The sequence below is a fragment of the Lynx canadensis genome, chromosome C1 (assembly GCF_007474595.2).
Source record: "Lynx canadensis isolate LIC74 chromosome C1, mLynCan4.pri.v2, whole genome shotgun sequence".
Taxonomy (NCBI): Eukaryota; Metazoa; Chordata; class Mammalia; order Carnivora; family Felidae; genus Lynx; species Lynx canadensis.
Window position 1 is genome coordinate 218,492,560 of NC_044310.1, and position 14,597 is coordinate 218,507,156.

Genomic DNA, 14,597 nt, shown 5'->3' on the forward strand with positions numbered 1-14,597 from the left:
CATCTGGTGACAGAGGCTTCCCCTTCCCTTAAGAAACCCCCAAGGCAAAGACAGGATCTTGGTGGGAAGAAGGCCACGGTGGCCTGGGAGTGGAGCTTGGGGTTTGGGGTCCGTGTGGCCCGGACAGCCCCTCCTGTACCTCTGAGCCTGTGGTCATGGCCCCCTCAGGCTCGGGGGGCCTGGCAGGAGCCATGGGGTGTTCCCAGCTGGTCGGCCCACGTCCCCTTGTGGGCGGAGGTTCTCACACCTGATTTTCTACTAGCGGAGGGAAGCGCCTACTGAAATGTGCCACAGACACGCAGTTAAGTCCAGATACAAGTCCAGTCTTGCGCGGTTAGAGAGCCCACGGCTAGCATTTTCCTGGGAGGGAACAGGACGGCGGTCTGAGCTGAAGTCTCGCAGGAAAGCCTTGCCTGGTCCTCGAGCCTGAGGATAAACAGGCCAGGGAAGGGCACAGGTCTGCCATGGCCGGCTGGCCCCCACGTGGGGGCTCCCGCCTGCCGGGTGGTGGCACTGAAAACAGAGACGCCTGCCAGAGGTTCGCGGCTTCGAAGCCGGGCACGGGGCCCGTTAGAGCTAACGGGGCCCGGCACTTCTGGGAAGATTCGTTTTGTCTTCCCAAAGTGAGTGAGGCCCTTCTGGCTTGGCAGTGAGACTCTGGGCTTCCCCAGGCAGAGGAGCCGCTGGCCCGCCCCACCCGGTGGCCGGTCAGGTGCGGGTCCCCCGGGCCCTGGGCGTTGTCATGGTCCCGAGCGCCAGCAAGCCTGGAGGACTGAGGTGCAGACGCCCTCCACCGCCCCAAACCAATCTGTAAATTGAATGCAGCGGAAAAACAAAGTCCACGTGGGGATGTGGAAGAAATTTAAGCCGATGCTATACTACAGAGCTATCGTAATTAAAACGAAGTATGGGAAAACATAAATTAATCAATAAAACAGCACAGGAACTTCCGACCACAGAGGTAAACCTGGGGATTTCGTTTCTGATAAATGTGGTATTTCAAAACAGGCGGTTCAGATTGTTGTGAGAGTAAATGGTATTGAAGCCTACGGTTATCCACGTGGCAAAAATAAAGTTATAACCTTGCCTCGGACCACATGCAAAAATAAGTTGCAAAAAAATTAACTTAAAAATATGAGACTGCTAGAAGAAAATAATTGAAGAACACTTTGCATTGATCATATTTATAGATGTTTTTGTTATTCCTTAGCACATTTATTATCATACTATTTATATATTTATGTCATTTAAAATAGTTCTATTTTGGGGCGCCTGGGTGGCTCAGTCAGTTAAGCGTCCGACTTCAGCTCAGGTCACGATCTCACGGTGTGTGGGTTCGAGCCCCGCGTCGGGCTCTGTGCTGACAGCTCGGAGCCTGGAGCCTGCTTCGGATTCTGTGTCTCCCTCTCTCCTTACCCCTCCCCTGTTCACTCTCTCTCTCTCAAAAATAAATAAACATTAAAAAATTTAAATAGTTCTATTTTGGGGCACCTGGGTAGCTCCGTCGGTTAAGTGTCTGAGCCTTGAGTTTGGCTCAGGTCATGATCCCGGGGTCGTGGGGGAAATATCTCAGGGTCTAGCCAAGCAAAAGTAAAAATCAGATGGCCCCCTTGGAAGAATATTTACAACATCTCTAACAGAGTTAATATTCATAATAGATGAAGACTTTTATTTTTTTTTTTTAATTTTTTTTTCAACGTTTATTTTATTTTTGGGACAGAGAGAGACAGAGCATGAACGGGGGAGGGGCAGAGAGAGAGAGGGAGACACAGAATCGGAAACAGGCTCCAGGCTCTGAGCCATCAGCCCAGAGCCTGACGCGGGGCTCGAACTCACGGACCGCGAGATCGTGACCTGGCTGAAGTCGGACGCTTAACCGACTGCGCCACCCAGGCGCCCCGTAGACTTTTAATTAATAAGCAAAATACTTATGACCCAAGTGAATGATGGATGAAAGATATAGTCAATTCATAGAAGATGTCAGTGGGGAAGAAGCGCGTGAGACCGACGTTTAACCTTCCTGTCAAGAAACAACGTGGCCGAGAGTCTAGAATCCAGGCAGGACAGAGTTAACCTGGGTTGGAATCCCAGCAGGTCAGGGCGCCCTGCCTTCGGCCTGTGCTGGGCTCCCTTACTGGCTTGTGACTTTGGGCAAGTGGCCGAAACTTCCTGCCTCACTTTCCCCTGTATTTGGGTTAATCCGCATGGCACCTACTTTGTGGGTTATCGTCAGAAATTGCATTCCTGGTTACGAAGTACAAATATCAGTCATTGGCATACAGTAGGCTCTATACGAGTATTGGCCATTCATCACAATCTATGTCAATATCACAGGGCGCAGTTTTCAGCTGGCAAAAGTTAAAAAGACCCAATAATACCTAGTGTGGTCGAGGATGTGGTGGTGTCACTTGTTCACTATTTTTACAGGGTGTTTTGGAAGTACTTCTCAAAATGAAAAGCGGGAAATCTTTTTCCGACCCAGGAGAAAGCTGAAGCAGACACATGACCGCCATCCACAAATAAAAGGCCCGGAGGGTGGGAGCAGGGTAGCACCTGTTCTCTGTGGCTGTAGGACTGACCCCTGGGTGACAAACGTGCAGTGACAGACTTCGGGTCTGAATAAGGAAGGAGTCTCCACTCACATACAGATTGGTTCAGAGATGGTGTGGCTGGTCCGGGTAGATAGTGAGAGCCCCATCACAGGAGGTATGCAAGCAGAACTGGTGACCACTTCTCAGGGATGCCCCTTACTGCCCTGTCTGCTGTCTCTTAACACGCGCACCCCCTCGTGCGCAAAGGCTAGAGCTGCAGGCCTCAGCAGAGATGATCTTCAGGACCCCGGCAGGCTGAGCCTGGCTGTGGTTGCTGGTCCCCTCAAGGCCCCTGTCACCGCTCGAGTTTGCCTGGAGAGGCCTGTCTGGGCCCCAAGTGCCCCCCTCCAGCCAGGGAGCTTCCGTCCTTCTCTCCTGCACGGAAACCGCCTCCGCCATGGCCCCGGGGACACCAGGGGAACGTGGCAGGCAGCTCCTGATGAGATGTGCCTCTCGGAACAGATGCTCTTGGGACAAGGGCATTCGCCAGTTCTTCTGCTTCACTTTCAAGCAGCCTGTGTGAGAGCCTTCCGGGATTTTCCAAAATTGTCATTTACACTCCGGGGCAAGGCTGTCTTCTGCGATCACAGGCCCGGCGCTGCCTGGCTGCCTGGCTGCCTGGATTGGCTGCAGTTGCCCTGGGCTCTGAACCTCACTCAGGGCTCCCTGTCCGGGAAGTCTCCTCTCCCGTTCTGCTGGGGCCTCGGGGAAAAAGAACCCTCTTGGTGGGGAATCGTTTGCAAGGATCCTTCGCTTCCAGTTTCCCATGTGAGCCTCTCCGGGGCTGGGAGTCAGGCCTCCTACCCATTTTACAGATGAGAAAGCCAAGGCTGCAGGGGCAAGTCACAGGCCTCCGCCAGCTCTGAATCCCAGGCACCTTTGGGGTAAGCGGGGCCGGGGCTGACTTGCAGAGCGTGTGGCCCAGGGGAGCAGCCCTGGAGGCCGCTGCTGGCCGTGGGGCTGCTTTGTCCTGTCATCTGAGCGCTAAGGAGGCCCTTGCTCTAAGGGAGCCCGGCGCGCTGTGGGGGACCCCGGCCCTGCTCCAAACCCCGCACCCGGGCCGGACCCACAGTCACCTGCGGGCCGCAGCCGCTAAATCTGAGTGGGTCTGTGGGGCCCCCGGTACCTTCGGGACCCGTGAAGGCGTTTTGATTTCTTTTATAATCAGATAAAAAGGAACTTTTAGGTCAGACTAGACGTTTTCATATATACTCTTAACATAGTCGTCTTTCTATCAACACAGTTGTAAAAGATCATTTTTAATGCTTTTGGCGGAGGAAGGGCCCACGAAGACACAAGTGCCCGCAGGCTGAGTGGGTGCCGGGTCCCACCCCGTCCCCCGCACGGCTGGGCCCACCTCGGAGCTGCCCTCTCTCTGCTCTCCGCCCGGCGCCTCGTCCAGGGGGCCCACAGAGCCGGCGCTCTTCCGGCGGGTTTTCTGCTTCAGGGGTTATGCGTCTGAAGGGAACTGTCTTTGGGGCACGTTCAACACAAACACTGGGATGCATTTAAAAATAGAAGGTTCCAAAAAAACCCCTCTTAAGCGTTCAGCTTATGGGGATGCTTGTGAAATCAGAACCTTGGCCGTGGACTTGGTTCTCTCAGCCCGTGTGCTCCTCCCCGATGCCCCCCCCCCCCCGCCGCCACAGTGGCCCCCGTGCCCCAGCCGAGGGCGGTCCCCCCACCACCGACCCCACGGGGCTCCTGTCCTGCAAGGCTGCACACCCGTTTCTGTATCTCCCTCATCTGTACACCTGCCCAAACAACCGTGCGTGCTGTTTAGATTCTCGGACCCCTCAGCAGTGGAATGAGGAAGGTCACAGCTTGTAAAGGGCAAGGTGGTCTCCCGGGGGGTGAGGTGGAACACGTGTCATGCGGCTTCCCCTCCCCGTGCCCTGCAGAGGGGCCTGGAGGGGCCCAGCCTGCGGGGCGCCTCCAGTCCACACCCGGCCGCCTGCTGCCTGCCTGGCCGACCCCCAGATGCTGGCACGCGAGGCCCTGAGCTCTGGGCGCCGGGCGCCGGGCAGGCCGGAGCCGCCTGTGCCCCACGAATGTCACGCTTCCGGGAATTGTGCGTGATTTTACAGTAAAGAATTGCTTTTAATGTTTATTTATTTCAAAAGTTTTTAGTATTTATTTGTTTTTGAGAGAAAGAGAGAGAGAGACCCAGAGGAGGCAAGGGGGAGGGGCAGAGAGAGAGGGAGACACGGAATCCGAAGCGGGCTCCAGGCTCCGAGCTGTCGGCACAGAGCCCGACGTGGGGCTCGAACTCACGGACCGTGAGATCATGACCTGAGCCGAAGTCGGACGCTCAACCGATTGAGCCCCCCAGGCGCCCCACACACTTTATAGTAAAAACAGAAGTAGTCAGCAGGGAGAATTCATCACTTAATTGTCTTCCTGTGCCCCTGAGGTTATTTTTTATCTGGACTGTTCGTCTCTTCCCAGCTGCTGTTTCCTTTCATTCCCTTCAGCCAGGCTGGGAGTAGTGACACTATGGAAACGGGCAAAGTGACAGAGTGACCCCAATAATGACGCACGTGTCAGAGCCACACTCGTGAGTCGCGGCCACAACGCACACAGGAGTTCAGCTAAAATCAGCAACATCTTCTATGAGAATAGATGTATTATATCCCTGTTAATATTTATAATTCACCTCCCCCCGCCCCACCCCGACCAGGGGAGGAGACAGTCTCGGGTTTGGTCCTCTGGCTGGGATTGGGGGGCAGGAGGGTCTCCTTGTGGCTCGGGGCCTCCCCCCTGCCGGCTCCGCCCACCGGAGGGCAGCCCCTGCAAACCCCCCTAGGTGCCTGGGGTGATCCTCCCTTCCAAGACCATCTCCTTCCAGAAGTGGTTCATCAGGTGGCATTCCTCCCGAGTCCCCAGGCCCCTGTAAAGGCGGGTCCGCTGGATCTGGGGGGGCTGCCGTGGGAGGAGCGCAAAGAAGGTGAGCTGATCGCTTTACAAACAACCGTACCTGCCCTGCAGCAGACAAAACGGCCTCCTGAGGTTCTAGCTCCTTCAGCCTCTGTTTTCTGGAACAGGCGCATTTGGGGGCTTTGGGTGTGGCCTCCTCCCCGTCAATTTAGTGGCTCCAGGCTGCTGAGGCGCTCCTAGGGGTCTGGCATGTGGCAGGGGGGTTCCAGAACCAGAGAAGAGCTGGAGCACAGGGGGTGGGGGTGGGGGGCATTGCAGATGGGGCAGAACTTGCCTCCTCCACCCCAGGGAAGATCGGCTGCCCCAGCCAGGGTCCTGACCTGGGAAGCAGGGGAGGGGCGGGGTCCCCCGTGTCCTTCCCTGATCACCGATGCCTCTGTGGATCCTGTGTGGGGCAGGCGTCAGGCCAGCAGCAGCGGCACTGAGTGGCTCAAGAGGTAGGTGGGTGGCGGTTCCCGGTCCTTTGCCCCCACAGCTGCTGCTGCTTCTGGCTCAAAGACCTTTGTTGTTTGAGCTTTCTGCTCGCCGAGTATTTGTTCGGCCAGAAACCAGCGAGCGCCAAGAGGGAAACAAACATGGCTCACGGCCCCGCCTTCCTAAGTGAACCCCCATTCACATGCTGGCCGCTGGCGTGGGTCCGTTTTCCCATCTTTACAAACCGTTTTTACAGGGGAGCTCGGTCATCACCACCATCTGTCTCCGGAACTTTCTCGCCTTCCCCAAACTGAAACTCTGTCCCCAGGACACCCTGCCCCCCACACCCCCCCCCAGCCCCTAGCGCCCACCCTTCTGCTCCGACCCTGTGGGTGTGACGGCTCTGGGGACCTCACGGAAGTGGAACCACACAGTGCTGTCTTTCTGCGACTGGCTCGTCTCACCAGGCACGACGGCTGCGTTTCATCCGGGTTGTAGCCTCGGCAGCCTTTCACTTCAAGGCTGACACACATCTCACTCCATGGAGAGACCACATGTTGTTTATCTGTTCGTCCGCTGACGGACACACAGGTTGCTCTCAGTGCTTGGCTATCGTGAGTAATGTCCAGATCGCGAACGTGGCTGTCCAGATCCCTGTTCGCGTCCTCATTTCCCGTTCTTTTGGATGGATACGCGGAACTGGGGTTGCGGGGATCACATGAGGATTCTCTGATTGTTTGAGGAATCCCCGGTCTGTTTCCCATAGCAGGGGCACCGTTGTATATCCCCACCAGCAGCGCCCAGGGTTCCCATCCCCCCACATCCCTGCCCACAGTTATTTTTGTGTTCCGCGTAATTTTGAAAAGGATCTTGGGCACCGTGTTATACCATCCAGGCCCATTCTGTCAAGCCCGTTGATGGTCTCACCCAAATGTGCATCCTGGAAGATGTTTCTCCTTGTTTCATCACTTACTGAGAGAGGTATTGAAAAGTGTCCTGCCCACTAGGAACATTATTTCCCTTGATATATATTTTCATCCTTTGCCTTTACATCTCTCTGAATTTTCACATTTTGTGTCTCTTGAAACATTCTGTCAGGCAGTCTTTGTTTTCACCTGGAGAATCTATTCCATTTGGACGTATTATACTCTCTCATTACGTGGGCTCAGTTTTTCCTACTTTTTTGTTCTTGCTCACTTCCCCCCTACCTGTTTTTTTTTTTTTTTGCCTTGTTTTGGAAAAAGAAAAGTTTTTGTCCTATTTTTTATTTTTATTACTCCATTTTCCTAGACCTGTCTAGTTTGAAAGTTATGCTTTCAAACTATGATCGTTATTTTAATAGTTACTTTAGCTACTTTAAACTCCTTCGAGTTTACAAAGTCTAAGATTAATCAGTATCTTTAGCTTCCTTCCAACAATACGAGGATACCCCTGGCTAATATGATGTAGTACCTCGTGTTTTAAGTTTCTTTTTGTTAAATTTTTTTCATTTTATTTATTTATTTATTTATTTATTTATTTAAATGTTTATTCATTTTTGAAAGACAGAGAGAGACAGAGCACAAGCAAGGGTGGGGCAGAGAGAAAGGGGGACACAGAATCCGAAGCGGGCTCCAGGCTCTGAGCTGTCAACGCCAGAGCGCGACGTGGGGCTCGAACTCACGAACTGCGAGATCATGACCTGAGTGGAAGTCTGATGCTCAACTGACTGGACCACCCAGGCGCCCCCCAAAAATTTTTTTTTAACGTTTATTAATTTTTGAGAGAGAGAGAGAGACAGAGCATGAGCAGGGGAGGGGCGGAGAGAAAGAAGGAGACACAGAATCCCAAGCAGGCTCCAGGCTCTGAGCTGTCGGCACAGAGCCCAACTCAGGGCTTGATCCCACCACCCTGGGATCATGACCTGAGCCCAAACCAAGAGTTGGATGCTTGACGGTCTGAGCCGCCCAGGCGCCGCCCCAGCCCTGTGTTTCGATTTTGCCTGTTTTTTTTTTAGTTTGCGAATTGTTTTATTGTTGCTTATCTGGGCAGCCGACTCTCTCAGAATGTATTCACCTATTTACCAATATCTGCTCGTCATTCTGTCGTGCATCTCAGACTTCCATCCGGGATCCTTCTCCTTCTTTCTAAAACTGATCGATCGCTCAGAAGTCTCCTGAAGGAACACTTGAAGCAGCCAGCAGACCTGTGTGCACAAAGCTGTGCGAGCAGCCTTGAGGCTTGCCTGGACAGTGAGTCTACGGAAACCGTCCGCCCTCGGCCAACCTGCCTTCCTCCGGTGGCAGGGGCCACACGCCCAGCTCAGCCTGAGGCCCCAGGTCATGGCATCCCCACCTCTGGGGCTGCGGGCGGCCTTCGCCAGCCCCCTGCCTCTGCAAGGAGTTGTGCTCAAGCTGGTACTTAAACTAAACAGACTTCCTATAGGAAACACACACACACAATCACACGTCTGCTGACGTCGCTTTTATGGACATTTCCCCAAGAAATATTTCTCTCTGGAAAAATAAATTCACAGGATGTAATTAAAACCACTATATGTGTATGTTGGCCTGGGCGCTTCCTAAGTGCTTCACCAAATGGGCCACCAAATAAAGAAATAAAGGCTGGCTTTGTTCACGTCTAGGAACAATGATCTTTATTAATTGTAGCCCAGGGCATTCTTGGGTTACTTTATGCATTCAGAAGCAGCCAGCACGTGCCCTCGGTGCTGACCGCAGTGTGTCCACAGCTGCAGGGGACAGGGCGCGGGTGGCGCTGGGTCAACCGGATAGAGGCAACTGAAGGTTGAATGGCAGGTACTTTCTGGCTGTGACCTTTGAGAAAAGAATATCGCCGTCTCGCCTTCAAACATCAGAAAAGTTTCTGAAAATCAAAATCAAAAAATTTCTGAAAGAAAGTTACCGAAGCAACGTGCTTTTGCGTGACGTGGCAGAAAGGGGCTATGTGGCTGCGTTGCCTTCCGTGGCCCTCTTGCTCTGCCCCTTTATCTACTTCTTTTGGGGGACCTCCCGGGCCCTGGGTGGGGGGACCCAGCTCTGGGCCTGGCACCGGCCCCTGTGGTGGGCACGGGGCCACAGGACGGCACTCAGAGTATTCCCTGGCATGGAGGGAGCATGAGGGCCGAGAGGCTGTTTTCTCGCAGTTGCTGAACGAGGTGTTTGAAGGTCGATGGGGACGCCACGCAGAGGAAACTGTCACAGTGGAGGCTGTACACAGAGCAAAACAACTCTAAAGATGGATGACACTTGGGGCCAGACTTTGGGTTCCGGATCCAGCTGTGCCTGAAGACCATCCCACCTTGGACACCCCTGTTCTATAGACGTCTTAGTGGGTGTTCAGTTTTGTCAGCTTGGCTAGGTCATGGTGCCCAGCTGTTTGGTCAAACAGCAGTCCAGATGTGCGGTGAAGGTATTTTGCAAATGGAATTAACATCCACAATCAGCTGTCTTTAAATTAACATTACCCTTAATAATCCGGGTGGGCCTCATCTAATCAGTTGAAGGCCTTAATGGCAAAAATAGGTTTCTCTGAAAAAAAAGCAGTTCTGCCTCAAGACTGCAGCATACAGACTCTGGGTTTCCAGGCTGCCAGGCTGCCCTATGGATTTTGGACTCAAGACTACAGGATCAGCTCTTGTCTGAGTTTCCAGCCTGCTGGCCTGGATTTCAGACTTGCCAGCCTTCACAACCACATGAGCCAGTTCCTTAAAATAAACCTCTTTGTGTGTGTGTGTGTGTGTGTGTGTGTGCGTGTGTGTGTAATAATAGACGCATATAAATGCACACACACACACACACACACACACATCCTATTGGTTCTGTGTCTCTGGAGAACCCTGACTGATACAGAGGGCTTCCCAAGGCAGACCCTAAAGTGTGTGCAGGAGATTAAGCATGGGCTCCCAGGGGAGTGGAGCAGGCAGTAGCAGGGGACAGGGAAGGGGGGACGCAGGTGGAATGTGATTTCAGGCATCGGCAGGAACCAAACCGTGGGAGGCTCGGAGTGGGAATCGTGCCTCCGGCAAGGGGTGTAACTTCAACGTATTTCTTTGTCTCTTGCCTCTTTGCAGAATGGTGGCTGCGGGCATGAACAGTGCCTGCTACAATGGGATAGATGCTTCTGTCCCTACTGGTTTGAGTTGAGACCCTCATTAGCAATGGGGAGTCCTGACAAGTCACCCACGGGCTGTGTGGATGAGGGGAACCGAACCGCCTTCCCAAAGACCATGGCAGAAACTCGTAATCATCCAAGTGGCCAGACTCTGCTGGTCGATACAGGCTTGGAGCAGGGGCTCTGGGGCCAGAGGAGCCTGACCCTGGCCCACTGGCTGTCCGGGGCTCTGGGGCCAGAGGACCCTGACCCTGGCCCACTGGCTGTCCAGGGCTCTGTCTGCAGAATGTGAACCGAGAGACCCACGGTGGAGGTGAATGCCTGAGCTGATGGTCGCGAAGGGTCAGGCTGGAGTTTCTGTCTCTGAGACCAACGACCAGTCACAGGGGGAGGGGCTGAAGCTCAGAGAGGACCAAGGAAACCCATCTGCGGAGAGGGGTAGAGGAGAGGCTGGCAAGCTGAGAGAGGGAGGGTGAGACACACAGGGTGCTAGAGGGAGAGAGTCAGGGACAGTGAGACATCGGGGCAGAGCAAGACCAAGGTTCAGGGAAACAGAGGCAGAGATGGAGAGACAGAGTGATGGGGAGAGATGGACGGAAAGGCAGAGAGAGCGACTGAATTATCTAAAATAGCGGCAGCAATATACGTCCCTCCCCCACTGCCGTCCTTGCTTTGGAAACGACATTGACATTCCTTATCGAGAGGTGGGCAAGGTCTCTCCCTCTCTCTGGACACTCCCCTGGGAATCCAGCCCTCATATTGTGAGGAGCCCAAGCCCACAGGGAGGCCACATGTCGTGCTCTGATGGCACCAGCCCGGGAGCCGGCGCCCCTCAGACGCCCCCAGCCCCAGCCTTTGAACTCCCAGCTGAGGCCTCGGACATCGTGAGGCAGAGGAAAGCCTTTCCTGCTGTGCCCCATCCAAGTGCTTGGCCCACGGACACCCTGGGAGATGACCCAGGATCGCTGTCCTTGGAAGCCGCTAAGTTCTCGCTTACCTGGTAACGGATGAGGAGAGAGAGAAGGGGCACGAAGGGAAAGAGACAGGCAGAGATAAATACAGAGACCCGTACCCGATCAGGCTGCAAGAGAGAAACACAGCAGGAGTCAGAGAAGCTTCTGAGTCCAGTGCAGCCAGCCTTTCTAGGCCACCTTGTGTCCCCAAGCCAAACTGAAGACTCCTTTGGACCCAAAGCAGCTTCAGTGGGCCTGGTCTGTGTCTGTTGGCCACCGGGCCTCTCGCAGGAATGAACGCAAGCTTCCGGTGCCCCACGCTGCCCAGCCCACGGGACACAGGTGTTTTCTGTCCTCTGGGCTCCGGCTGGGCTGGTGTGGGTGGCGTGGGGTCACCCCGGGTCTCCTTGGAGTCCTGCATGCGTTTCCTCCTCGTCCCTCTGCACACGGCAGCCGGTGTGCCCCTTGTCAAACCTGATCCGATCCCTGTACCCCGAAGCCTTCCCTGTGACACCAGGGGAGGCCCGGTCAGTAAGCCGGCCCCTCCCTGGCCTTCACCCGACTGCCCAACTGTCCGTTCCCCGGACTTCTCTTCGTGGTTAACTTTCCGCCCTTCTCTGCCTCCTGCGGAAGCCTCCCCGCGCCCCAGCCCTGCTCCGTCCCTCACAGCCCTCGCTCAGCCGGTGATTTGTGGCTCCATTTACTGGGGGTGTTCATTGCTTGCAGCCACCCCCATAAGTCACCACACACTCAGTGGCTTAAAAACGCAGAAATGTATTCTCGCACAGTTTGGAGGCCAGGGGTCTGAAATCGAGCCCCATTCCTCCTGGGGCTTCCAGGGGCAGGTCCTTCCGGTCTCTTCCGGCTCCTGATGGCCCCCGGCTTCCTTAGCTTGTGGCCACATCCTCCAGTCTCTGCCTCCTTCTCATGTGGCTTCTCCCTGTGTGTCTGAGTCTCCAATCTCCCTCTGCCCTTCTCCTATCAAGACACTTGTCATTGGGCTTAGGGCCTAGCCTGAGTCCAGGGCCCTGAGATCATCTGCAAAACCCCTTTCCCGAACAAAGTCGCGCTGTCCGGTTTCAGAGGTTGGGAGGTGGGCTTCTGCTTCTGGGGGGGGGGCCACCGCGCACCCCGCCACACTGGGCCACAGGTGCCGTGGGCCGGGGCCGGGGCCGCTCACCCCTGCGCGCGGGACCACGCACAGCGCCTGGACGAGGACGCTTGTTGGCTCTGGTCGATGAATGACTTTATCCGTTTGTTCAATAACAAGTGCTGGGCAGCTCCCGTGAGAGAATCAAAATATTTGTCGGACCAGAGGCAGCTTTCGAGGAAGCTCCGTGGCCGCCAGCAGAGATAACACAGCTCTGAGTCCAGGTGGGAAGAGATAAACGAGGCGGATGTGTGCGTGGGGGCTGGCGGGGAGCCCAGGCCCCCCCCCCCCCCGAGAGGCTCGGGTGGGGGCAGGGAGGCATCTGGGGAGCCGGAGAAACACGTCGCCCTGGGCTGCTTTGTGGGGGGCCGGCAGGGTCCGGGTCGTGCAGACACTGGCTTCCGGATGTGTCCTGGGAGCTGCCCGAGGGAGGAGGCTGGGGTGAAGGGCCCCACGTGTCCAGCGAAGGAACGCGTGGGAGTTCCCAGGATGTCATAGGAATTGTCAGCCCACATGACAGAGCCGGAATCTCAGCTACTTTCCCTGCAGGGAAAATTGACCTGGTGGCGAGGGGGGGAGGCAGTTCAGGGCAGGGCGACGGACAGCAATTCCAGGGCTGGGGGAGGGGCCCAACTCACTCTGGTTTTAAAACCCGGAGTCCTGCGTTCGGGAACCCCCTCGGTCGGGGGCGCAGTGGGAGGGTTGGTCCCCTAGGACTGGGCGAGGCGTCCCTGAGTCTGTGGGCTCTGCCGTGAGTCACTACCCCCTGCAGACTCAGGCACAGGCCCTTCCTGCGTCTGGAGGCCTGGGGCTGAGATTTCCTCGCCAAGCCCCAGAATCTCCCTCCCCCTCCCTGTGATGGGAGCACGGCAGGTGCTTAGGCAGGTGGTGAAAGGAGAAGATGCAGGACACGTGGTCTCGCTGCCACCTGTGGGGACACACACCTCAGCAGGTCAGCCCCGGGCTCCACGCTGTCCTCGGCCATCTCCGGCCCGGGAGAGTGGGTGTGTGAAGAGGCATTGTGGGCCACACTGACCTCTCCCCACCCTTCTCCACTGCCTTTCCCTGCCCCAGCCTGGCTGGAGGCCTGCTGGGACACTGCCTCTGACTTGCTTTGACCCTTGCTTCCCTCCCAGCCTGGGCAGAGAAGGAGGGTGGGTCCCCAACCCGGGATGCAGTGTGGGAGAAGGGGGGCCTGGCCTGAGGCTCCTGGGAGGAGATGCCCCAAATGCAGGCCCAAAGGGTCCCCAGAACCAGGAAAGCTGCCTCTCCCACCCTGTCGTTTGGTGATTTACTGCCCGTTCCCGGAGCTGGGCGGTGGGGATCGAGCTGCCAGCACCCCCGAGCCCGGGGCCGGGGTCCTCACCACATGCAGCTGTGGGGCTCAGGCTTCTAGCCACTGGGAGCACTAGCAGTGTCTTGGGAGGAGGGGAAGGGACAGGAGCGGGGACGAGGGGCTCCAGCCCAGATCTCCTGCGCCAGAAAGCTATCGTTGGACATTGTTGCTATAAAGATGATGCCTGATGAGTAGCACCATAGCTAAATCTCTCACACATCTGGTTACTTCCCTAGAATAAATGCCTAGAAGGGGAATTTCTGATCAAGGATTATGCCAAGCTGTCCTCTAGGAAGACTGGGCCAGACTTCAAGGAGGGCTCATCCTGGGGACAGTGGGCATTTTGTTCTGGGGACATAGATGGGTGGGCTGCTGTGGGGGTGGCCTGAGCTGTCAGATGGCAACAGGAGGCCGTGGGTGATCTTAGGGTGGGAGGAAGCAGTGGGTGTGGGAGAATGTGAGGGTGCTGCTGGGACTCGGAGGGGTGCAGACACAGCCCCCACTGTGCCTGGGGTGCACCAGCCCCGTGTCCATGGGCTGGCATGCCCCGCGAGCCCACGCCTGGGCTGGCACTGGCAAACTCTGTTGGTTATAGATTACGCGAGCTGAATTACTCCCATCTGCAGAATTCACTGATCATCCTCTTGTTGGTGGGTGTTCGGGGCTTAAAAGACCTGGAGGAAGTGGGCCCTGGAGAGAGGTGAGGCCTGAGGAGAGCGGCCCCGGGGGTGCCGAGCGCCGTCTCAGCCACTGTGTGCTTTGGGAATGGCACCAGGCCCCTTAACCTCAGGCTCCTGAAAAACGGGAGGGTGAATGCCTCTTCGAGCGCCTGCTGGCATTGACGGTACCGTCCTCGCCTGGTGGGTGCTTAGGAGGAGGGGTGGGAGGCCATGAATGGAGTGGGGCCTCAGATCTTTCTCAAGAAGAGACAGGATTCCGAGGGCAACATCAAAGCCAGGCCTAGGCACAGAGTGACGCTCTGCTCTGGTCACTAACCCCTAGATACAAAGGCACTGATGCCTGGGGACCGGGAAGGCAGCACTGCTGAAGGTGGTTGGGACAGGGATGCACATTAGAATCACCTGAGCCTCAAAAATCGTGAAGGC